The sequence below is a fragment of the Diabrotica virgifera genome, chromosome 8, assembly GCF_917563875.1.
Source record: "Diabrotica virgifera virgifera chromosome 8, PGI_DIABVI_V3a".
In the NCBI taxonomy this organism is placed as follows: Eukaryota; Metazoa; Arthropoda; class Insecta; order Coleoptera; family Chrysomelidae; genus Diabrotica; species Diabrotica virgifera.
The window spans coordinates 32,988,838-33,015,761 of NC_065450.1; the positions used below are offsets into that span (position 1 = coordinate 32,988,838).

At 32.7% G+C, this 26,924-nt stretch overlaps 1 protein-coding gene across 3 annotated transcripts in view; it reads left to right on the forward strand.

The window, feature by feature from the left end:
- LOC114336519 (TLD domain-containing protein 2) overlaps positions 1-26,924 on the forward strand; it is a 911,210-nt gene that overhangs the window by 39,756 nt on the left and 844,530 nt on the right. The gene's annotated exons all lie outside the window — the stretch shown is intronic.

Here is a 26,924-nt window from a genome sequence, read left to right on the forward strand (position 1 = left end):
TAGCATCAAAATTAAACAAGTTACGCTCAAAATAAAGTTAGTCCTTTCTGGTTTTGGTAAAAAAATCGAGAAAATCACCCCCTAATTAGTATCTTAAATGAACTTAATCGTTACGACTTCACAAGTGTCTTGACTCGTGTATATATTGTTTATATGATCTGTAAGTTTCATCGGTTCAAAGTCCTTATTATTGAAAGGGCTGTAGTTAAAAAGGGTTGAACGAGTCACTGATCACGAATGTATGCTAATTTAGAAACACCAAATCTTAATCAATTTTTGTCTAACAGAAAAACAAAAAAATACATGATATTCAAAAAAGCAAATCTGACTACTTTTTCTTTTTCGAAATTTTTGGTATCTCTAACAATTTTTAAGGTATTTTGAAAAAAAGCATATTTTTCAAAATTTAAATTTTTAAAAATTTTATTTTGAAACCAATTTTTTTCAAAAATAAGCACTTGGAATCGATGAAACTTACAAATCATATAAACACAACATAAGTAAAATAATTTGTGGAGCGGTAACGATTAATTTCATTTAAGTTGCTAATTAGGGGGTGGTCTTCCCGATTTTTTTTTTGCAAAAACAAAAGGGACCAACTTTATTTTGAGCGTAACTTGCTTAAATTTAATGGTAGAAACTTTTTGTAAAAACAGAAATAAAGCTTTTTTTAAACACTTTAATAAAGTTATAATGAATTTTCCCCAAAAAGTGCTTAATTTTTTGGATATTTCTCGTAGAAATATTCTATTTGAAATTTGGTGAATATGAATATATTTTTCATTGGCTATAACTCTGGTTATACGAGATCCAGAGACCTAACGCGTACACCAATTTTTTTACTTTTTTATAGGCTATATTTTTGCTAAGAACTTTTTTTTCGACAAAATATTTAAACTAAAAAGGGGTAGTTCCCTGGAGAGTAGTCATCGTTGACCGAAGATGGTTGATTGGGTCCTCGGGTAGAGTTTCACCATGTTCCCAGAGGTTTAATCCTTGAACATCGGCGTTTAGCCATTTTAAATTTATTTCAACATAATGTAGATTTATTTATAATCACAACCATTGTTTGGTTCTGGGGCTATTTTGCAAGTATTCAAATCACTGATGATGGACCGATAGGTTTGAAAACGTTCTGATGAACTCATTTTATTGAATCCATTGGGATTCTAAAAATTTTTAGTAAATATACCTTTTACATAGAAGTGGTTTTTACTTCATGTTCCAGTTTGTGTACAAAATATTTACTTTTTGAGTTATTTTCGAAAAACCGTCTAAAAATGTGGTTATTTTGTTGAAAAATGAACATATTCACTCGCAAATAACTCGAAAAGTGTTGACTTGGCGAAAAAGCTCTATAGAACAAAAGTTACTTAAAATTAGTCAGTTTAACTATTTCCTGACTTATTTTGGACATATATTTTTCACCCCAAAGAGGGGGTGAAAGTCACCCCCAGGGCAAAAGCACACATCGGCACAATATCACTTTTTTTCTTTGACAGGTAAGCTATAATACGTATGCCAAATTTCATGTCAATCCAAGCGGTTCTTTAAAATTCAGAGCAAAAACCGTGAAAGAATGGACTAAAAGAACATAATTTAGTCCTGGTGGCAAATTTCTCGTTGCTAAATGTTGACGATGTATGACACAATGTGTAATGATGAGATCTGAGGACGAAACTTCTTGAATTTTTTTAGCAACACCACAGTGCTTTCCTGTCATATTAGCTGCTGTATCAGTGCACAGGCCACGAACTTTTTCTGTTGGATGTCACTGTATCAGAGCGCGAAATTCGCGGGGGGTTTGCAAATGCAACATATTTTCTGGGGTGGGTTTTGATTGCGCGCAGCGGTCAAATACCTCCTGCGGTTCTCTCACTCTATTACCCGTAAGTTAAGTGTTTGGACCGAAGGATTAGGTCTTCCTCCTTTCTGACCGCTGCGCGCAATTGCAGTCTGCCCATTTTCTGCGGACCGTCAAAATTTTTCCACGGACCGGCGCTGGTCCATTGACCGGCGGTTGAGAAACACTGATCTACAGGACGTGGTATAAATGTTGACAAATAAACAAGAATAATCGTTTAGAGATCACCAACAAAGTTGGTCTACAATGTTTTGATAATTAAAACTTTCCCGGAAACAAAACCACGACCTCTTAAATTATCAACTTTAAGTAGACTCTCAGCTATTTATATAAATGTTTATTTCCTTTTTAATTAGTTTTTATCAGGTGAAATAGATATAATTACTTGAAATTTATAATGTTTATGTTCATATTATAAAGTTCATTTAAGGTGTTTAAAATGTAAATGGTTATGTTATTGGATAGTTTCTGTTTCTAACTTAAGTTTGCTTTTAAAATGGAATTATAAAAACAATGCTGCTTCATACCAGGGTTAGTCTAAAAGTTTTTAGTAAGAATAATTGCTCAAGTAGCAATTTAGGAAGTAGAAAGGAAGATGGTACAGTTACGATCACTGAATAGTTTACACCTTAATTTTTATATTGCAATACTGTAAAATTGCAGTATCGTACAGATTTGATAAAATGCCAAAGTCAAAAATTTTCAAAAAGTCAATTCTTGTCAAAAATTTCGCGAGTGTTGAAAGATAAAATAAAACGATATCAAACTTTTCCAAAATGGTTAAAATGCATTTGAATGGTGCGCAAAAAGCAATAGCAATTGCCAAACTCAAAGAAGGTTGTTCAATAAGGCAAGATGCTGCAGATTTGAACGTGAGCCATATGTGGCTCACGTATATGTATACATTAAAGCAAGTGGGCTGATAAATTGTGCAGCTTCAAGGAAACCTTTTTTGACTGAGGATCACAAGAGGAGACGAGTTGCATTTTGTAATGAATTTATAAACTGTGAAGAGAACTTTTGGTGTAGGTCTATGGTCTGCATTTTCTGATGAAAAAGTATTTATGTCATATAGCAGTGGTCGAGTCAGAGTTGATACGCCGAGAAATCGTAGATATGATGAACAAGATACGCATCATTTAAGAAATAGTGGAGGATTCTTTGTCAACGTATGGAGATGGATAAGTGCTGAAGGTCCGGGCGTTTGTTGTCATATAGAAGAAAAACTAACAGGATTACATCGCAAACATATTCTTGAAAACACCATGTTGCCATCGGTAATTTAGAGATTCCCCAACAACGACTTCATCTTCCAACATGACAATTTCCCGGTGCATACGAGTAGAATCGTTCGAGAATGGCTGGCGTTAACAGAGTTAACAAAGAAACTGAATAAAAAAACCTTAGACCACGGAATAGAATTGAATTATGGGAAGCAATTGAGCACATTTAGCAGGCATGGTAAGATCTTGTTGACTATAACATGAGGGGATTGGTGCTATCTATGAACAGAAGACTGCAAAGATGTATTGACAATAATGGGGCTTTCACCAAATATTAATGTCTGTTTATTATTTATGATTAGTTATCATTACATATTTAATATAAAATATGTTTAAAATTAAATGGATATTTTAAAACCAGACTTCCTTATTTTCGTTATTAAGACCATAATCCATTTTATTCAAAACAAGCTGAAAATGCGAGCATTATCATAACGAAAACTTTGTTTATTTACGTATTTTAATTCGTAATATGGAAAATTGCTATTATGAAAAGTAGTTTAGAATTAATAATTATGTTTTAATCTGCAATTATATCATTCTAATTTAAATGTTATGAACTATAAAGGTAGTTTACTCTTGATCTAAATTTATATTTTTATATACCTCGTATAAAATTAATAAAACTTTATATAATATGTTGGTTGCATCATAAATCTTATAACATGAATAGCTTTTTATGAAGAATAACTTTTCTTCGTCAAATTAAAAATAAAAGAGTTATAAATGAAAATGTTGTTGGTATCCATAATTTGAGAAAAATCTTCAAATATTTTTTTCTATTAGAATTGCACATATCAGACCATAATTTTTTATACCAAACAATATTATTTAATATACTGTCGGTTCGCTAAACTCAGACACAACTGGCAAGTGAATTTAGTCAATAATCAAAAAAAATAATTACTAATTAGTTAATAATTACTAAATAATTAGTAATTTTGCCAATTTTGGCAAAATTCGCAAAAAACGAAAAAATTACCTACTAAAATCACTAGCCAGTTGTGTCGAGTTTAGCGAACCGACTATACAGGGTGTCCAGAAACTCTACCGACAAACGAAGACAGGAGATTCCTCAGATAATTTTAAGAGAATTTAACCACATTCACCTAGTCCGAAAATGCTTCCTAAGGGAGCTAGAGCTCTTTGAAGATGGCGTCTTGTAATTAGTTATTCTTAAATACCTCCAGAACGCTTTTAGTTAGAAAAACGAAAATTGGTACACATATTTATCTTCCAGAGATAAATCGATTCCATCTATGGTGACTTTGGGTGGTGGTTTTGGGTGGGGCAACGGTTATTTTATCGCATAACTTTTTTGTCTTTAACTTTTAAGCACTTTTGATACTGGATTATTAAATTGTGAGCTATTCTAGTACTAAAAGGAACTCTTGCTTTAAGTCAGTAGGACACACCGTTTTCTAGAAAAATCGATTTGAAAATTTTTCGTTTCCTGAATTTGAAAAAAATTTTGAAAATTAAAAAAAGAACGGTGTATTTTACCAATTTAATACTAGAATACCTCATAATTTAATAATCTAATGTCAAAAATCCTTAAAAATTAAAGACAAAAAAGGTATGCGATAAAATAACCGTTGGTCTACCCAAAACGTGCGCATATGACCGGTACTAGAAATTCACAATTAATAAAATCGATTCATCTCTGGAATATAAATAAATGTACCAATTTTGGTTTTTCTAAATAGTTTTTTTTTATTGAAATTTTTTTTTTTTGATATTCAAACAACGAAAAATTTTCAAATCAATTTTTCTAGAAAACGGTGTATCCTATCGACTTAAAGTAGGAGTACCTTTTAGTACTATAATGCTTTACATTTTAATAATCCAGACTCAAAAGTGCTTAAAAATTGAAAACAAAAAGTTATGCGATAATATAACTGATGCCCTACCCAAACGGACGCCGATGACCGGTACTAGAAATTTACAATTAATGAAATCGATTTATCCCTGGAAGATAAATATGTGTACCAATTTTCGTTCTTCTAAATAGAAGCGTTCTGGAGATATTTAAGATAAACTAATCACCAGACGCCATCTTCAAATAGCTCTAGATCCTTTAGGAAGCATTTTCGGACTAGATGAATTGGGTAAAATTATCTGAGGAACCTCCTGTCTTCGTATGTCGGTAGAGTTTCTGAACACCCTGTATTTTAATTTCATAATAAATGGAACAGTCCATTTATCATAAAGGGTAGGCCGTATACTCGTAAATATATACCTACTTAATAAATTATTGCTTTTAAAATATACTCAAATTGTATTTTTGAACATCTTATTTATTTTATATAATAATTAAATTCACTATCAAATGTCATTGATGTTTTATTAATACTTAATTTAAAATTCAGTTTGACATTCACGAACTGTCAAACTCAAATGTAAATAAACTATGCTTTGCTGAACAAATTGAGATTAAATAATAATTCAAAATAACCAAATATTGTTAAAATTATTCAAATTCATTAATTACAAACGTCACATAATATAGGTACCTTGTTGTGCATTACGTCAATGGTTTTTAATTTCAAAAATAATTTATATAGGTACAATATATAACCTGAATTTACAAATAAATACGGTTTACTTACACAAGATTCGATATTTGATGTAAGATGTAAGAAGGTAGGTAATAAATTGATTTTTTTATAGTCACACAAAAACACGACAGCGCTTGTTCAATTCTGGAAGAGAAATGTCAAACAAATGTTCAAAAAGAAGGTGATCTACTACATATAGGGCTTTTCATTCACAGTCATTTGTTTCGAGCTTCTGTCAAATGTCGTATAATCTGTGTATATTAATATTATACACAGATTATACAAATTATGACAGAAGCTCGAAACAAATGACAATCGATGAAAAGCCCTATTCTCCTCGAATGTTCACATCAATCAGTAAATATAAACAAATTTTATGATAATCTTAATATATTAAAAATTCCACTTCCCGTCTACCTGAACAATTTGATATTTTCTAAAGATATTAATATATTAAAAACAATTTACGAACATATCAAAAACTGTAAATATAGATTGTAGAAATAAAATTTACCCTGTATTTAAGAAATTTTGTTAAAACAAAGCAGGCATGTTTGTTGAAACAAAACAAACATGTTTGTTTTGTTGTTATTTTTTTTATACCCTGTAGATTTAAGTAATTATTGTATATTATCATTGAAAAAAGAAAAGAACAAAAAAAAAGAGAAAAAGAAAAGCAAAAAAAGCAAAAAAGCAAAAAAAAAAAGAAAAAAACTAAGAGGATGTAAACCTCCGCGAGGTTAAATCGGGTTTACGTCTTAGCGTAGTAAAAAATAACAATTTATAAAAAATAACAATAAAAAAATAATAAAAAAAACAAATTAACAATACAAAAAAATACAACAAAAAATACAAAAAAAAAAATAAAAATTTCCAAAAAAAAAATGAACAACCAAAACAGAGTATTATTTAGATAATAATTGTAGAGAATAATGTTAGTTTGTTATGCATTTAGAGTTAGAAATACAGAAAAAATTCCTCTGATTGAAAAATCAAATTTGTTTGTTTTTAAAATAACAAAATGTCTGGCTAATTGGCTCGGCCAAGGCCATGAAATTCACACAAAAAAAATGTCAAACATTTGTAAAACTACTAGATAATTATTACTAGTCTACTCGTAACTTATTGAGTTTGATGTTTAGCTTTTTGAAAAGTAGCCTACTTCCTAACCAACCATTTGAGCTGACGTTTAGTGCGTCGGTAGGAAATAACCGGATTGTGACGTCACATTTTAGACTTTGAGGTCGATTATCTCGAAGACGGTTAGAGATATCGAAATGCCGTTTTCAGATTTGGATTCAGAAGGCAAAACTACATAAGAATTCATCGATACACCTGCTCTAAGTATTGCAAGAGCGGCAACGCAATAACACACAGACTTTTGCAAATTTGTAAACTAAAAGTTTTCGTTGAAAATGTCTTTCTATACTTTCCATTTTGTTAAATTTTGTAAAATATAGATTTATATTATTTTAATTTTTTAATTTTAATCAACCTATTGTTGGTACACCACTGGTAACGTCACTTTGACGTAAAAGGTGCGTTTAAACGAGGTAAAATTTAAAAAAATAGGCTTCTAGATACGTAAGCCTGTAAACTATTCGATGACCGTAACTGTACATTTTTTGTGACAGTTAAGGGTTTTAAAAACTTAACTACTTCTTAAGGCCATCGGTACATAATTCGCAAATATTTTACGGCTGTCCCTACTTTTCTGTCTTTACACGGCAAATTACGTGTAGTAAAATTCACACTGGTATGTAAAATGTAAATATTACTAGAATGTCATTCTACTTGACAATGTCATCATTAACTTTAAAGAGATGGCTTTTGAATGTTCTTGGATAACTGGTATTTGTATAATTGCAAATTATTAATTCAGTTAATAAATGTGATAATTTTTTCACTATGTATTCAGTGATTGTAATAATTTATATGTACAACAAAAACTAATACTCAATCGAGAAAAGAGGAAAAGTGTTAAAGTGATTTTTAATAATATATTGTTACTATGAAACGCTTACAATTTTGAACATCTTTAACAACAAAATACTTGGATCACTGAATATATCCTGGTGTATTCTCTGCTTGGATCGTCCATAAATAATAAACAATAAATAACTTTTTATTAAGTTCACGTCTTAAATCAATTATTTACCAAAATACACATTATCAATATTATTTAATCAACAACTCAAAATATTCCCGATGCAAAATATTTAAAACTGTCACTGTCTTGTCATCATATTCTATTTGACTCAGTGCGTTGTATGACAAAGATAGCGAATGTTCGATTTGGAAAATATCACCACGGACATTGTGTCCATTTTTTCGAATCCTAAAAAAACTAATAAATATTTTTTAAAAATTTAAACGCAGAATGAAAAACTAAATTATTATCGAGGGCCGAAAGTCCCTTAGAATAAATAAATAATTTCTTTTGAATGAGATATTTGAAATTAAAAATCACACTACATTTTCTCTCAGTTTTTCACCCCTGTAAATTTTCAGGGACTTTTGGCCCTCGGTACGAACGTAATCTTTCATTCTGCGTTTAAATTTTTCAAAAATACTTATTAGTTTTCCTCCCGATCTAAACAGCATTGCAGCCGAAAATACGTACCCATCCCCTTAAGAGACTACTTTTACATAAGAAAATTACCGGGGTCCTTTTTGATTGGAAACTAGAAGTAATACATCACCTTAAGCTTACTTGTCACTTTACATTTAAGCCATCAAAAATATATTATTTTAATCAAGAAACGAGATAACTATCGAAGGTCAAGAGTTTTACTGCCATAATTGTGGTATTTTTAAATCTGTAATGAAAGGTAAAAAAAGTGTTTTAATCACTTCTTTAGATAATTAGCAAAATAACCTTTCAGTAAACAGTAAAAAAATGTCCCATGTAGGTAAGTAAATTAAATAAACGTCTTTAATTTAAAATAGTATATTAAGTATGGAGAACGTTAAGGGTTTTATACCGATCGAAGACAATTGTTTGGAGGAGGAGCGGAGCGACGACTCCAATTATTGTCTGAGATCGGTTACCCTTAACGTTCGACATGCTTATAACGTTTTTTGCACGATTGATGCCATTATAAATTATAAAATTAAACATTTTCGTCATATTGACTAGTTTCATTCATTTTATCAAGATAGATACTTTGGTTGTTAGGTAGTAACTAGGGTGCATAACAACAATGGAGAATTGAGTTTTTATTTAGTTGTCAATAGTTTTAAGTACAATTTTGATTATTATAAATTAAAATATGAGCGAAAGTGAATTTGAAGAAATTGAACGGGCTTGGGAAGAAGGGTGTTCCGCAATTATTCCCGAGAAATCCAAAATCCGTTATCAAAATACCTACCAAAGTTTTAAAAAATGGTGCGAAGGCAAGAATTTAAGAAACGAAGAAAAGACTCTATTGGCATATTTCGTTCAAAGACATATGCAGTTGAAATCTCCTGGAAGCCTCTGGGCAGAATATTCAATGATTAAATCCACCGTTTTTCTTTATGAGGGCATTGATATTTCCAAGTTTTCAACTTTGATCGCGTATTTGAAGAGAAAAAATGTTGGATACTACTAATGTATGCGATTCTGCAGGAATTTCTGTTAGAAGTGAAACCACAGCCCAAACAAGTGGGATTTCATTAAATAATTTTACAAATTGTACCATAAGTTTCAATATTAATAAATAATTCGTTAGTTTTCTTTATTCTTTCAAAAAATAAATTAAAATTAAGAGATTTTTTAACTCGACGGTAAGTGAATTACTTACTGTCGAGTTGGAGTACTTACCGTCGAGTTGGATTACTTACCGTCGAGTTGCTAGTAAATGTCACCTACTGACGTAAAATCTGTCACGGTAAACAGTCAAAAATGATAAATCGTGCAAAAATACTATTTTGTTCAGTTTTAATTTGCTTTCAAAATTAAAATGGAAAAACCCACACTAATAACATGCAACATGCTAAAAATCCAACTTTTAAAAGCCAAACAGGTAAAATCCGTTTTTAAAGTAAAAAATTATGCTAATTAAAAACTAGATCTTTTCAGAGAATAATATACTTATCCCTATATACATACTTTTTGTAAAATAAAAATGAAAGAACGTAAATGGAAATAACGACAGTTTTTTGCCGCTTTCTCGAAATATGCATCTTTATCGTGTTTTGCTTTTAAACCTTCCATATAGTCCATCGGAAGTAGACATCAACTCGGGAATCAGACAAGGGGATAGTTTGAGCCCATTGCCTTTTAATTTAGTACGGGACAAAATCATAGAAAACATTAAAGGTGCTGGAAAAGGATATGGCAGGAAAACAAATAAAAATCCTATGTTATGCTGACGACGCAATCTTATTCTCCGATAACGAGGATAACCTACAGCGAATGGCACAAACTTTCAATACAGTGGCGAAGAACTACAACATGAAAATATCAACAGCTAAGATAAAATCCCTGGTATTGTCAAGGGAACCCATAAGATGCAAATTAGTAATTAACAACGAACTAATTGAACAAGTCTCGAGATTCCAATATCTGGGAATCGAAATATGTAGTTATGGAGATGTTAAAGAGAGCGTCCGAAAGCAAGCAAATAAAGCGAATTACGTGTCAGGATGTCTGAGGGATGTCATCTGGAGAAACAAAGATATGAGGCTGGAAGGGAAAGTACGCATATACAAATCATGTGTAAGACCGATCATGACGTACGCGATAGAAACAAGATGTGACACAGCAGAAACCAAGAGGATACGGAGAACATCAGAAATGAGAACGTTGAGGTCAATAGCTGGGAAAACACTGAGATACAGAATACCGAACGACAGAATAAGAGATCTCTGTAACATACAAGATATAGTACGGTAGGGAAGACAGAGACGACGAGAGTGGAATTAGCATGTGACGAGAATGGACAGCGAGAGAATAGCTCGTATAGCCAACAGGCAAGAGACCAACAGAAAGGCCCTTTAAAAGGTGGCGAGATAGCTGACAGTCAACATCACAGCTACGAATACAAGCTCAAAATCGGTTAAGAACAGGCCAAGAGGCTTAATATAAGAACAAGAAGAAGAAGATATAGTCCATGCTGTGAGGTCGCTGCCGTATTAAAAATTTTCTGATCCGTTTTGTTGCGGATTCCTGTTAAAAAATGTCCCCTTTAAACAAATTAGAAGGGTGCCGGTCAAAATTTTTAGGCAGAAATTTGTTTTGACATTTTTTTAAGCAAAAGATCACATTTTTTTACTCCGGAAAATATTTTTTTAGGTTTTTTGGGTCATTAAATAAAAAAGGCACAAGTGACTCCTCCATTTCTTCTCAATAGTTTCCCTTTCTTTTCTCTTATTCCTTCTCCAAATTAATAACATTCAGTGTGATACAGTGGAATTGCGATGGATTGTATCCTCGCCTAGACATCCTCATCACCATCTTTAACAAACATGAATCTCCTAATAGTCTTATAAATTTTAGAAATTATACAAAAAAATCATATGATTTAATTCTGTTTACCGATTCTTCTAAAACTACCACTGGTGTTGGCTATGCCGTCACCACTAAACATGAACTTATAAGCTCATCTCGATTACCCTTAACATTTAGCGTTTATACAGGTGAACTATATAGTATTCTGTTAGCTTTTAAATGCATACTCCCCCGAAATTCCTCTCTAATAATGTCGTCACCACTAAACATGAACTTATAAGCTCATCTCGATTACCCTTAACATTTAGCGTTTATACAGGTGAACTATATAGTATTCTGTTAGCTTTTAAATGCATACTCTCTCTAATAATGTGGCAAACATGGAAGATCCCTATATAAAATTAAGAGGCTCTGCAAATCCATATTAGGGGTTGAAAATGACAGATGTCTGTATCATTCAAATGCGTTTCCTTTAAAATAAAACTTAACTTGTTTCAGTATTTTCACAAAAGAAAAAGATAACGCATCTCGACTGAAGATTGAAGAATTAGCAGGATGAGTGGAAAGTAAACTCACTCACCTCTAAAGGTGTAAGGCCTACGTTTATTCTAATAAAACCCAAACTCTCAAGAAACTGGAAGGGTGTGCAGTGTGCAGTCTTAAAGGAGTTCAAAACCTTAAAGGCTAGTGACAACACTGGTACGCTACTCAAGGTGTCAGAAGAAACCAATAGCTCGAATATTGCGCACATTTCCAATCAGGTATACCCTCTACAATCATTTATTTCAGCTTATTTGCTCTCAAAAGTGCTCGTTTAATTTTTCGCTGAGAAAAGAACCCCAACTCTAACAACGTGGAGATTTGTACTAGGGCTATTTTAGTGGTAAGGTGAACAAGAAGCCCATTAAGAAGCAGATGAAACTAACCTAGCTAACTGGCGTTTGAATAAAGCTAGTTTTTGTAGAGGATCAGTCAACTACGTCCGGCGAGCAATGGGCTAAGGAATACTACATTTGCAGAGCCAGACTATTTTCAGCGGCCCGTTCTGTAATCTTAGCAGACTTCCATTGGATATCACAGCGCCAAATGTATGTAACTTCATTGCATTGTGCATATTGACTCACATCGTAACCGGTTTCATCATGATGCAAAGTTGTAATCTGCAGGACTTTCCTATACAAGTTTTTCTTGTAAATTAAAATTAAAAGCGCTGTTTTTCTTTTCACTGATTATACTTATACTTATAGAATCGTCCTCGTATGCAGCTTATACATTTGAATATTAAGTAGGCATATGCCAACATAAATATTCGAAATACATAGTTATATAATAGGTGTTTTGAAAAGATAACCTCAATTTAAATAGTTTATGGTGATTCAAATGTTAACTGTCACAAAAAGGCAATGTCTGATAATAAGTTATCACCAAGTCGATTGTAAAACATTTTATTAGGTTCCCGTTGAAATTTATTAATCTCATTTTTGATAACGTCAGCTGGTGTTTCTATTTTAGTTTATTTATTTGACATTGTATGTATGCATCTGGGCTTTGGTTTATGATGGTAATATAACTTTTTACTGTCACTTCACTACTATAATTTTTACAAGTCATAAATTTTTAACTTTAATTCCTAAAATATAGTATTTAAGTAGCTTATGATCCCATTTATCCTTGTTGAAAATACAATTGAAATTATTTATCGGTTAGAATGTTTTTGTGCTAATCTCCAAGAGTTCAATTTGGTAGTTGGCCACTGTGGTCAATAATATTCTCGGTCGCACATTGCTATAAAAGGGCTTGAATATTTACTTCAGAAGTAATATATTTACTTATAAAGTTCAGAAGTAGCCCCCTAAAATCTTAGACATAAATCCGCTAGAGCAATGGTCCACATAAATTTAAATAGACAGTGAGACGTCTCATAACTGCTGCTACAACCATTGATATATTAAGCGTAGACTCGGCATACTCGCCAAAAAAGCGTAACGCGGAAACAGCATGGAAACAGTCGATCGGTGGTCTATCTATCTCTTTTAACCAAACGATCCGCGCATGTGACTGACAAAGATGACTAGACCACTCAATCCTATGTCGACGTTACACCCCGATGCATTGAGTGGCATATCCCTAGCCAAGTCTATCCTTTTACATGTCTCTGGCTACAACTCAGTTGTTCAAATGAAAAGGTACGAAACATCGTGTAACAACATAACTGCAAACATAGTTGCGTATGTGTATGGGATAACGTAGTAGAACATCGAGAGATGAAAATGTAGCCTTCGGCTTCGATCGGGGCATGCCCGGGCGCCCGCATGCGCAAGAGAGAGTACTTATAGGTTCTTATAAGAGCGCCGTCTACATATCCAGATCGTCTCCATACTCTTACTTGACGAGAATCTGGATGAAATCCAAAGCTAGATTCGTCGGAGAATAAAACTGTAGTCCAATCATTTGCCTCCCAGTTTTGATAATCATCATCATCAGTAGCTCGACAACCCTTTTTGGGTCCTGGCTTGTTCTAAGATTTTCCGCCATTTGTTCTGTTCCTTGCTTTGTTCTTCCAGTGGGTAATCTCAAGTGTTTTCAGATCTTGTTCCACTTGTTCCATGTATCTAAGTTTGGGTCTTCCCTTTGACCTTCTTCCTACTGGTGCTTGCTTCATTATATGTTTCGGTGTTTAGTTTTGATAATCCCAACACTCTAATATTACAGCGCGATTGCCTCTGGAGAGGTGGATATCTCAATGGCCTTCTATTGTGGAGATTGCCTTCATGGAGACGATTTCTTAGTTCTTACAGTATTAAGGTCTACGGCCTATGGTATCTGTTGGGCCCGTTGCAAGTCGCTAACCAATTCAGGTGCTGTAATTGTTGGCTGTCTTCTAGCGGTTAACACTAAAAATCGGTCTAGAGCTGCAGTTGTAGCACGCTCAAGTCCTAGAAGACGTTCGATTGGACTTCCATTGTTCCAAAAACGCCGCCCCAATTGACTTTGGGAGACTCACATGTGCTCAATTATATTAGTTTGCCGCGTGTCACATTGAAGAAGGCCTTATTTATCTCATCCAAAGTTAAATGACGTCTTCTTCTAAAGGTGCCTATCTTGTAGAGATGTTGGCCCATTGACCCATCTTATTATATTCACAGCAGCTCGAAATAGATCAGTTGACGTTAGACCAGTCCAGTTCCTAAGATCGGCCAGCCAGGATATGCGTCTACGTCCAGGGCCTCTCCTGTCCTCAATCTTGCCTTGTAGAATCAACTGTAGAAGTCGTTATTTATTATTACTAGCCCAGTAAATGAACGGGAAATTCGGCGATACCGTGTAATTTTCAGGGGCAACTCTGAATTGCATAAAAATTTGGATTTAGGTTCTACTTACCCTCCACTTCAAAGTTGAAATTGTGCCGTTTTTACTTGGGCTTTTACTTGGGGGGTGACAGTCACCCCTTCTCGAGGGTGAAAAAACATACGTTCAAGATAAGACCGGAAATGAATAAATTGAGTGATTTTAAGCAACTTTTTTTCTATAGAGTTTTTTACTTAAGTCAATACTTTTCGAGTTATTTGCCATTGAAAATGTTGATTTTTCGACAAAAAAACTACGTTTTCAGACGGTTTTTGGCAAATAACTAAAAAGTAAATATTTTATCGAAAAAAAAATTTCCTTAGTAAAAGTGTAGCTTATAAAAAACCCAAATAAATGGTGTATCAGTAAAGTCTATCATTCAAATAAAAACAAAGTTGTAGCTCATGAAAAATACGTTCTTATTCGTCTAATTCCAAATCGAATATTTCAAGGTGAAATCACCGAAAAATTAAGCACTTTTCGGGGAAAACCCATTTAAACTTTTTTAAAGTGTTTATAAAAAGCTTTGTTTTAATTGTTAACAAAAGTTTTAGCATTATTTGTAAAAAATCATGAAAATCTTGCCGTGTTTAGTAGGGTGGAGCGAAATATTTTTTTTCATAATTCCCTAAAGCCTATGTGTGGAAAAGTTGCCTTTTACTACCAGTATTCACCAAAAAAAATCTCAAGTCAATCAACTTAAAACTTCTACTGCCCAAACCGCTTTGAAAATTGGAATTTTCCCTATATTTAAAAATATATATAGAATATCTTATTATTGTCACTAATATCTTATGAATAATTATTACTGGATAATTACGTCAAGAAGGTATTACAAAACATTCCTAGAACCAAATAGCAACTCAATATAATGACCTTGAAACAATACTACATGCTCTTTGACACCGCATTGCGCCGGTTTAGCGCCAACGAGGCTAACAGGATTCCACGAACTCCGTCGCAATAAATCGGTTGTGGTCGTAGACCTACGTATCGTCTGCCCCCGCTGATTTATGTTGTTGAAATATTTTAGTTGTTTGGCAGCATTAGAGCAGTTAACGTATGTAAAACTGTGTTTGGTGTACCAAAACCATTTAAGAACAATGTGTTGCCGACCTACGCGGATATTATTAAATGTTACTTATATCGTCGACAAGAAATTGTTGTACAACAAAGTAAACAAAGACCTAGTTTCGCTGATGATGTCTTTTCCCGTTTAATAAAAGACTTGAAAAACTTGTGACAGAAAAATTCCATTTGTGTTGTATCAGACCAACAAATAATATTACATAAAATTCGAGAATACCACGGTAAATATCGTAACATAATGAAACGGCTAAAAAAGGACGGTAAACTTAATAATTCAAAACAGGTTGTTTTATTTAGAGAATTGGCCGAGAAGAAACTCTTTGATATATCTTTATGCAAATGTAAAGACTTTTTAAGCTGTTCTTGTACATTAAAAGTGCCTGTACTTGAACGTGAATTTCTAACCGACCAAAGAACTTCGTGTAAAATGGTAATCGGTAGAAAACTACAAAAGTACTCGAAAAGAGATGGAAGCGTAAAAGTAAAACCGAGGAAAGGAGAATCAGGCATGATGAATATGATGATCAATTAACAAAGAATCTTTAATTGGCAGAGCATACCAGTCAGTGTCATCTAATCTAGAAGAAGAGACTTCAAACAACAGTTCATCAGAAGAAAATGTCATTAAATTAGAAGACAGGGTCGATACTCCTTCAACTTCTCAGATGAGAATAAAACTACCAAGTGTAGCACAGGCATGTGACAGAACGGGTGTTTCTGATAGGACGGCAGCAATTATTCTTGTTAGTGCAGCGTTAAAAGATATAGGAATAATTACTACAGAAGATTCATCAAAAATTGTTGACCGCAGCAAAATTCGTAGAGAAAGGGCAAAAGCTCGATTTGAGCTCAAGAGAAAAGATAAAGAAGACGGTTCTGAATTGGTATATGGAATATATTTTCATGGAAGAAAAGACCAAACGTTAGTTCAAACTAGTGAAGAAGGAAGTTTGTCCAAGAAAACGAAGATTAAGGAGCATATAGTCCTAGCTTCAGAACCACGATCCAAATATATTGGTCATTTGACTCCTGCATCTGGCAATTCGCAAAGTATAAAGAAGAGCATTCTAGAATTTTTGGAGCATAATTTTGACGTTTCAAATTTGCAGGCTATAGGTTCTGATGGTACAGCAGTAAATACTGGTAATAAGAATGGAATTATTAGACAGCTTGAGCTTTCGCTGAACGGTGAACAGCCGTTCGCTGTTCAGCCGAAAACAGTGAGAGAATTAGGCCTTAGAAGATTATTGAAGTGTAGGAAAACAGCAAACCAACAAGAAATACGGGAATTCAAATTGTCATCTTTAAATTTTTATTCTGAAGACTACATCGATATGATTGACTGGCAGTCGACAACAATAACAGAACCTCCCCTGGTAAAATGTATTTCCAATGAAGAACTAGAAGAAATGATTTTAGATGTTCCAGCTGAAATTGAAATTCTAAAATATCCATGCCACACGCAAGCAGTGGAAAGGTGCATCAAATTAGTAACAGAAGCGTCAGTTGCTGTATGTGGAAATACAGCAAGGGATGGATTTTAAGGGCACGAATTGCTTCTAGAGCTAGTTTGCCAGTATTCGAGACAAAAAGTCAATATCTTCAAGTTTTTAATGAAAATTAATCACAAAATTACAAATAAGGGGTGGGAGGGCGGTGGAACTCGATATGCAGCTACCTCCACGCAGTGAGTTCTGGGTTATTTTCATCAAAAATTACGAATTTTTTATGGAAATAAGCGAAGAGCTGCATTACGGCTTTAAAAATATTTATCTTTAATTTTTTACATTTCACGGTCAAATGGGCAGTAGAAGATGGCAATATTTTAAGCCACTTTTTTTTTTCTAGAATAGACCATTATACTAGGCAACTTTTCCACATATAGGTCAATTGATTTAAGGATATTTTTTTTTCGAGCCAGTTTTCACTCCACCCTAGTGTTTAGCTCCCCAAATGAAATTAATCGCTACCGCTTTACAAACAATTTACTTACCTATCTATTTTTTATATGATCTGTTAGTCTCACCGGTTTAAAGAGTTTATTTTTGAAAGGGTTATAATTGAGAAAACTTGAATGGGTCACTAATCACGAATGTATGCTTTTGAACAGCCATATCTTAACCAATTTTTGTCTTACGGAGAAACAAAATGAAACTAGCATATTTATAATAGTAAAACCTACATTTTTTTACTCTTTAAGATTTTTCTTATCACTAATACTTTCTAAGTTATTTTGAAAAAATGAAATTTTTCAAAAATTTTTAGAAAATTATTTTTTACTATAACACCAAATGTTTTCAAAAATAAGCACTTCAAACCAATCAAACTTACAGATCATATAAACAATACACATAAAGTTAAAATAGATGGTAAAGCCAAATGATTAATTTCATTTAGGGTGCTAAATAGAGGAGGTTTTCAAGATTATTTTTTACCAAAATAGGGGCTAACTTTTTTTTTTCACTGTAACTCGTTTATTTTTGATGCTGTAAACTTTTGTACAAAGCAAATAATAAGCTTTTTTCGATACTTTAAAAATGTTAATAAGGTTTTCCCGAAAAACGCTTCTTTCTTCGGTGATTTCGCGTTGAATTATTCGATTTGGAATTAGACGAATAAGAACGTATTTTTCATGAGCTACAACTTTGCTTCTACTCAATTTGTAGACTTTACTGGTATATTATTGTTTCATTTTTTCGACAAAATACTTACTTTTTGAGTTATTTGGGAAAAATCAACATTTTAAATCGCGAATAACTCGAAAAGTATTGACTTACGTAAAAAACTTTATAACAATTCGGAGTTGCCCCTGTAAATTACACTCCAAAACGGTCATTTATTGGGCTATACGCATAACGTGGCAAATTTTCTGTTTTATACGGTGTTAATTATTTCTTTGTCTTTTCTTAGCCTCTGGATGGAGAATAGTTATGTTAGTTGTGTGGTGTATATGAGACCCTCAACTTACGTCGATAGCACCACATTTCAAACGCCTCTAATCGTTTTATGGTATTTTCTCTAAGACTCCAGCTTTCTATTCCGTAGAGGAGGACACTAAAGACGTAACATCTTATGCGTATATTGATACTTAAAGATAAGTTGCAGATAATCTTCCTAGGACTGTTAAAACAGATTCTGGCTTTTTCAATGCGAGTTTTTATTTCGTAGCTATGATCCCAAGTATCCTTAATATTGTAGAGCCCAGATGCAATATTATGACGTCGGTTCATGATAAAAAATAATATTTTCACTGCACTAAGTAAAAAAGAACTTTCTAGCATGAACAAAATCGAAACTACCTACAGTCGGAAAAATGAAAGATTACCCATGAACGACCACATCGATCACTTATTTTGTATTTGCTGTCTTTTTCAATAAATAAAAAACGTTTGTTATATAAAAAGACAGCAAATACAAAATAAGTGATTGATGTGGTCATGTTTCCGACTGTATGTATTTACTGCAATATCAAACCTATAGCTTTTTCCTCTACTGTAAAAAGCTTTGTCAAATATTCGTTATTGCTTTTGGCGTTATGTCTTATTCACAAAAATCTACAGGATCAGCAACTGTACAAATTCAATCGAAATTAAACCATCACGTGAGTTTATTTTTATTAATTTTATTGTTATAAAAATATCCCTAGACTTTTCCAAAGTGTGTATTGTATACCTATACATAAATATATTTTTTGCACTATTAACTAGATATCATTATGGTATTTGCAAAATAAAGTAGTTAATTTCAAATATGTCAGGCGCTTAAGAATAATTATTTTTATAAGTTTCAATATCGAATACTACATACAGATTTATTATATCTATAGCATTGAAAAGTAATATAATTAAATGTTAAGGTTACTCAAGGTTAGTAAATAACACAAACATTACGTACTTTTAAAGGTCGTTTCTCTTTCTAATGCGGCTTTTACATAAAATAAAACAATAGATATTAAAAAACAAGTATACTATATTTATGTTATGGTCAAACTATAAAGGTGTACGCATATATTTACATGAAAAAGATATCGTGCAAAGCTAAGGTTATGTTGGATTTATTAAAACGCATTTCAAAATTGGAAGCTATATAAAAATATGTACAAACATAAATTAAAAACATCTACCAACTCACAAATTGCGAAAAAAGAATGTGTGTGTACTTTGTACGCACGTAAGAAGTTATACTTCTATTATATGATTTCAACGAAATAAATATACTTTCAACAGTTATTTGTATTTTATTTAAAGTTTAAACTAATTTTTACTTACTACTTTCCAAAAATTTTTATTAAAACAATACCAAAAATAAAAAGAATAGAAAACACACGGATTCGAACCGGGGACCTCTCGATCTCCGGTCACACGCTCTACCACTGAGCTATACTCCCTTTGCTTTGACAGGCTACAAGATTTCTCATACATACTGACAAATTTAATAGACCAAGTGAAGTATACAAAAATACTTTAAATATACTTAGTATTATTATAAAATATCTTATTCCCGAGGAAGACAAATCCAAAGACACAAAAATTATAATAATTATATTTACTAAAAACACTAATAATATATATTCTTTTCACGCACACCTTATTTGCGCTACATAACTTAAAATATGTAGCGACTAATACCATACTGTCGGTGTGCGCATGCGCCAGAGAATGTAAAAATTCACCCTCGTGCCTAAAGAAGTATAACTTCAAAAACTATAAATGTCATTTTCTCTGCAACCCAATTCATGTTAAAGCCATAGCGCTGGATCCCGCGTACCAAAAAAAAGTTTTAAGTTTGCAAGCTGAAAATTTTTACCCTTTCATTAAACTCTCGTACAAAAATCAGACTGCTATTTACAACCAATATAATTCCTGTCATTTGACATGTTCTACGTATCGGACTTATTAAAATGCCCTACATATTTGTCGAACAAACATTTTTTCATATATTATATAAAGTTTGCTATTGAATAAACTTAAAAACTACCTGATAGTTTTCACAATCATAAACTTGTCAGGATGACACGTTCCACAATTAAAACTTCCCCTGTTCCAGTGTTCCCATACATCAAAGTTTGTCCGACTAGACACCGTTAAGCTATTAACAAATTTTTAGCTTGATATTAAACAACTTTTTTTGGTACGCGGGATCCAGGCCTACCAAGCATTACTTAATTTTATTAATTTGTATTAATATTTAGAACTTTTTGTTAACGTCTTTACATACTTCATACTAAATTGCCAATCATATTTTACCTTTTTTTTTCATACAATGTTGTTAAAGAGTTTAAATATCTGGGAGCAACAATCACCAATGATAACAAAATAGAACGAGAAGTTGAAACGAGAATAATAGCGGGAAGCAGATCTTTCTTTGCCATGCAACATCTAATGAAGTCAAGTCCACTAGGTACATATTGTTATGATTTGCTTTCTATTACTTTTATTTTAATTAGTATTTATTTAATTAATTATTGAATTGACGCAAATCATACAAAAAAAAATTAAGAAAAAAAACTCAGGGTGCCTTTTTGTCATAAAAATTAACTAAATTATCTTAGGTTATACTTATCCTTTCTCGTGGCTTCAGTATCTCTTAGTTGATCCTTGTCGGGATAAAATAGGAAAAGGAAATAAATAGAAAATTCATAAATAAGCACATACAAATACCTTTATTATCAAAAGCAATGCTCTGAAAATCTATCAATTAAATCCTGTGGGCATAATTGTCCAGCTGAAACTTTTACCATATAATTAATCTAATTTAAACAAATATTTATCGCTTTGTTCCTGATACCATTTATAAAATTAACTAAACAAACAAATTTAGGTATTTGCAAAACTACTTATACTTCCTATTAAATTATTGAAATGTTGGAACCTTAATTCATATGCTTTTACGCAAATATTTTAACTTCTGATTATAAAGAACATCTATCACATAAGTTATTGACTGACCTTTTTGATTCACACACAATGATGTCTCCTCTCGACCCAAACAGCTCTTCCTTGTTGATTATGTTAGGCTACCAATCAAAGCCCTCTCCGTTCTCAGCATCAATCCAGCAGCATACCAGCAACTATTTCTCCAAAACACAAGCCAGGCCGCTTTTGACCAGTACTCGTTCAATAAACTCCAAAACTCTCTCCTCTCTTTCTCTCAATAATAATCTCCTGAGACCCAAGTATCTTTTTTACTTGGTTTCACAAATAATTTTAATAACGATAAATCTTGTAACTTACTCTCTTGGACTTTACAGAATCAAAGAGGTTTTTCTTCTCAATTTGATTTGTCTCTCGTTCCACTTTTCATCTACTCTCCACTATCAAACAACCACTAGTACTTGCTTCTGAACTATACGCGAAAACTTTCGACTGCCTTTCTCGGATGCCGACCACACAATGATTTTTCTTTTCCAAAACTGTCTCAACATTCAAACTTCCCTTTCCCCATTCCAAATTGCCAAGCCAATCAGAAACATTTCTCTTTTTCATTCGAAAAAAGGAGGCATTCTTTCAAACAATACTTCTACGCATCCTAATCACTTTCCGGAAATTATACAAATACTCTTGTGCTTAAAACAAACAGACTTAAAATTCCAAATCTCTCTACCTTTATTTTTCTAAAAACTAATAATTACAGCTACCTGTGGATCTTACCTTTCCCGTAACAAACAATCTTTTTAAATTATAATCCGAAATAAATTGTCATTTCACTTCACTGTATTTACAAATGTCTTTAAGTCTTCAGGAAAAAACTCATTAAGGAGAAACCCACTGCGCAAAAGCTAGCTTGTACTAAATAGTTACAAATCAATATACAGGGTGTATCAAATTTATGTGCCCGCGTTATAATTAAAATTAAAATTTTTACTCTATCTTTGATTGATAAAGTGATACATAATAATATATATAGGTGCAAATATCCAGATATATAAGGTTATACCCCCCAGTGGTGGCGGTAAAAATATCAGTAGGTTGGTTAATTCTCACAATGATAAAAATTAAAACAAAACGTAGTTTGACCATAAAATTACCACGACCCTGATCGTACCCTCGGTTGGCCAGTTGACAGATCTTGAAGCGTCTCTTTTTTCTTTGATGCGTGTCACTTTCCCGATACTTTGTTACAAAATACGAGACGATCCACAGGACAATAAATTTTAGCATTTGGTATTATCTTAATGGTCATAAATATAAAAAATTTTGACAGAAATTTCTCTATTTCACGTTAGGTTAAATCCCGTCTTCAGCTTTTATCTTTTTCTGTTACATTTTTCTATTTCACTCAGAATGTAGCGCCACGTTCCGTGAGTTTTCCTCTTAAGAGCATAATACGACCAGTAGTCGCGTATGGAAGTGAAACATGGACGCTGACAAAAAGAGAAGTAAATAAATTGCTGGTGTGGGAACGTAACATTCTTCGAGTGATATATGGCCCTTGCAGAAACAGCGTGACAAACGAATGGATGCGCAGATACAATAACGAGTTAAAGCCTCTCTTAGGAAAGGAAAATCTAGTCAGATATATAAAGCTAATAGATTAAAATGGGCAGAGCAAGTGATACACAGTAACGACAACCGCCTTATAACAATGTATTTTGGAAAAGACAAGATGGGAGACCGTTTATAGGATGGCCCAGAAAAAGGTGCAAAGATGTAGTCAGAGAAGATCTGGAGAAAATAGGAGTGAGCCAATGGAAAATAGTGACAGAGGAACGACAAACATGGAAGGCAATAGTAAAGACATCAAAGAGTCACGAAGAGTTGTAACTCAATGATGATCATTATGGTTATTGTATATCTAAGGCACTCTGAAGTCGTCCGTGCTAAATGCTGTTGTGCTCCAGCTTCAACTATATTGGCGGACCAATACGAAGTTGGGATTATCTTCTTCTTCTTCTTCCTCTTTATAAGCAATTCTGCTTGTTCATTGGCAGATTGATATCTCCATGGAAGGTTGCCACTTTAGTTTTTGCACGGTCGGCCGATACTTCTTCTACCGATTGGTTATTTATCTCTTGCTATTTTGACGACAAGTGCCTTCCCCGTTCTGCTAATGTGGTTATTCCATTCTTTTTTTCTGTTTAGTGTCCATTTGTTTATACACTGTACACATTTTATTCTAATGTCTTCACTCCTTTTTCCATCTCTCAGCGTATTTCCTGTAACTCTTCTCAGTACTCTCATCTCTGCAGTTTCCAGTAGTCTTTGTGCTGTGACTGTATCGGGTTTTGTTTCTGATGCATGTGTCATTATTGGTCTTATACTGGCTTTATACATTCTTGACTTCATCTCAGGGTTAATATGTCGGTGTCGCCATATAGTGTTATTATTAAGGCATCCTGCCAGTCTATTTGATTTTTGTACCTGATTTCCCACTTCTTTGTCCACGTCTCCGTAGGTGGACAATGTAATTCAAATTGGTTCTTTACTGATTGGTTCTTTAATAGGATCTTTAAAAGTAATTCTACGGATTACTGTTGGTTTAATTTCCTGAGATGAAATTGTTATGTTGAATTCTTTTGCTCTTATCTTAAATGTGTGGACTAATCTTTGCAGACTATCTTCACCTTGGGATATCAATATTACATCGTGAGCGTAACATAGTGTTTTTACAAATTGAAGAGTCTCAGATGCAGAATCCACCATTAAAATGGTAAATAGTTATTTAAATCTGAGACTTTTCATGTTGAAAGTTCTTTCTGGTACATATCCTTAATCTGCGACTTTAACAATTTATAAGACCGCAGACGACGAATATAGAAAACAAAAAGGATTCCTTGCAATCACATTTCGTTTTCATTCGTCTCGGAAAAGGACAGAAGAGGAATTTTCTAGTACTCAAATCTGAGTAAAGATAGAAAAGTAAATGATGGTTTTGCTTGTTTTTTGATTCAGAGGGATGCACAATCGCCGGACAGCTGTTTCCACCATTTCAGGCTTTTTCAACAGCGCTAGCGTGCACTCCTCTGAATCGAAAAACCGCTCAACCATCAATTTAAGGGGAATTTGAAAGATCATTTGTGTTTTTACTTCTTTGTTTCCCATTCTGTATCCTCGTCCTTTGTTGACGCTTTTAATGGTTTCATCCATGATTAAATTCAAGAGCATAGGGCTCAATGAGTCTCCCTGTCTTATTCCGCTGCTTATGTCTATAGGTTCTGTAAGTTGTCCATCTATCTGACTTCCATTTTGCTGTTTTGGAAGATGTTTCAATAGTTTTTATGACATTTAGGGGAACTTTTAATATACAGAACATAGATTACATCTTTGAGTATTACTCTGTCAAATGCTTTCTTCAAGTCGGTCAGACATAGAAATGCTGGTCTTGTATACTCTAGTGATTTCACAGCAATTTGCTTTATGACGAATATTGCATCTGTACACGATCTTCCATTACGAAGACCTTGTTGTTCATCTGCTAAACTTATCATCTGATTAATAATATGGTTAATAATAATTTCCTCTATGCAAAAGAAATAGTTCTATGATGTGTTCTGCGATTTCATTAAATATGTAAGTTTTTCTTTCACCGTATTCCCCTGTTGGTCTTAATCTGTAGTTTTTTTTATTTTCTTTGTTACTTTCAATCTCAGTCCTTTCGTGTTTCTATTGTTGTGGATGGTCTAACACTTAAATAAAATTAGAATAAAACGCAAACAACTGTTAGTCCGTTCTTTAACGGTAAAATATTGCAAAACCTCTAAATTTTAAAGAACCGTTTGGATTCACATGAAATTTGGCATACACATAGCTAACAAGTCAAAGAAAAAAAGTGATATTGTGCCGATATGTGCTTATGACCTGGGGTGGTTTTCACCCCCTCTTGGGGGTGAAAAAATATTCGTCCAAAGAAAGTTAGGAAATGGATAAACTGGCTAATTTTAAGTAACTTTTATTCTATCGAGTTTTTTCACTAAGTCAATACTTTTCGAGTTATTTGGCAGTGAATATGTTCATTTTTTCAACAAAATAACCACGCTTTTAGACGGTTTTTCGCAAATAACTTAAATAGTAAGTATTTTGTCGAAAAAATATTCTTGGCAAAAATATAGCCTGTAAAGAATTTAAAAAAATGGTGTATATGTCACGTCTCTACACCTAGTAGAAGAAGAGTTATAGCTAATCAAAAATAGGTTCATATTCGTCAAATTCCAAATGGAATACTTTAACGTGAAATAACCAAAAATGAAGCACATTTCGGGGAAAACTCATTACAACTTATTTAAAGTGTTGAAAAAAGCTTCATTTTTGTTTTATAAAAAAAATTCTAGCATCAAAATTATACAAGTTACGCTCAAAAAAAAGTTAGTCCCTTTTGGTTTTGGTAAAAATATCGAGAAAATCACCCCCTAATTAGTATCTTAAATGAAATTAATCGTTACGATTTCACAAATTTCTTAACTCATGTATATATTGTTTTTATTATCTGTAAGTTTTATCGGTTCAAAGTCCTTATTATTGAAAGGGTTGTAGTTAAAATGGGTTGAACGAGTCACTGATAACGAATGTATGCAAATTTAGAAACACCAAATCTTAATCAGTTTTTGTCTAACAGAAAAACAAAAAAATACATGATATTCAGAAAAGCAAATCTGACTTTTTTTGTTTTTCGAGATTTTTGGTATCTCTAACAATTTTTAAGTTATTTTGAAAAAAAGCATATTTTTCAAAATTTAAATTTTTAAAAATTTTATTTTGAAACCAAATTTTTTCAAAAATAAGCATTTTAAATCGATGAAACTTACAGATCATATAAACACAACATAAGTAAAATAATTTGTGGAGCGGTAACGATTACTTTCATTTAAGTTGCTAATTAGGGGGGGTCTTCCCGATTTTTTTTTGCAAAAACAAAAGGGATCAACTTTATTTTGAGCGTAACTTGCTTAAATTTAATGCTAGAAACTTTTTGCAAAAATAGAAATAAAGCTTTTTTTAAACACTTTCAAAAAGTTATAATGAGTTTTTCCCAAAAAGTGCTTAATTTTTTGGATATTTCACGTCGAAATATTCTATTTGAAATTTGGTGAATATGAATCTATTTTTCATTGGCTATAACTCTGGTTCTACGAGATCCAGAGACCTATCACGTACACCATTTTTTTTACTTTTTTATATGCTATATTTTTGCTAAGAACGTTTTTTCGACAAAATACTTACTTTTTGAGTTATTTGCGAAAAACCGTCTAAAAATGTGGTTATTTTGTTGAAAAATGAACATATTCACTCGCAAATAACTCAAAAAATGTTGACTTCGCGAAAAAGCTCTATAGAACAAAAGTTACTTAAAATTAGTCAGTTTACCCATTTCCGGACTTATTTTGGAGATATATTTTTTCACCCCCAAGAGGG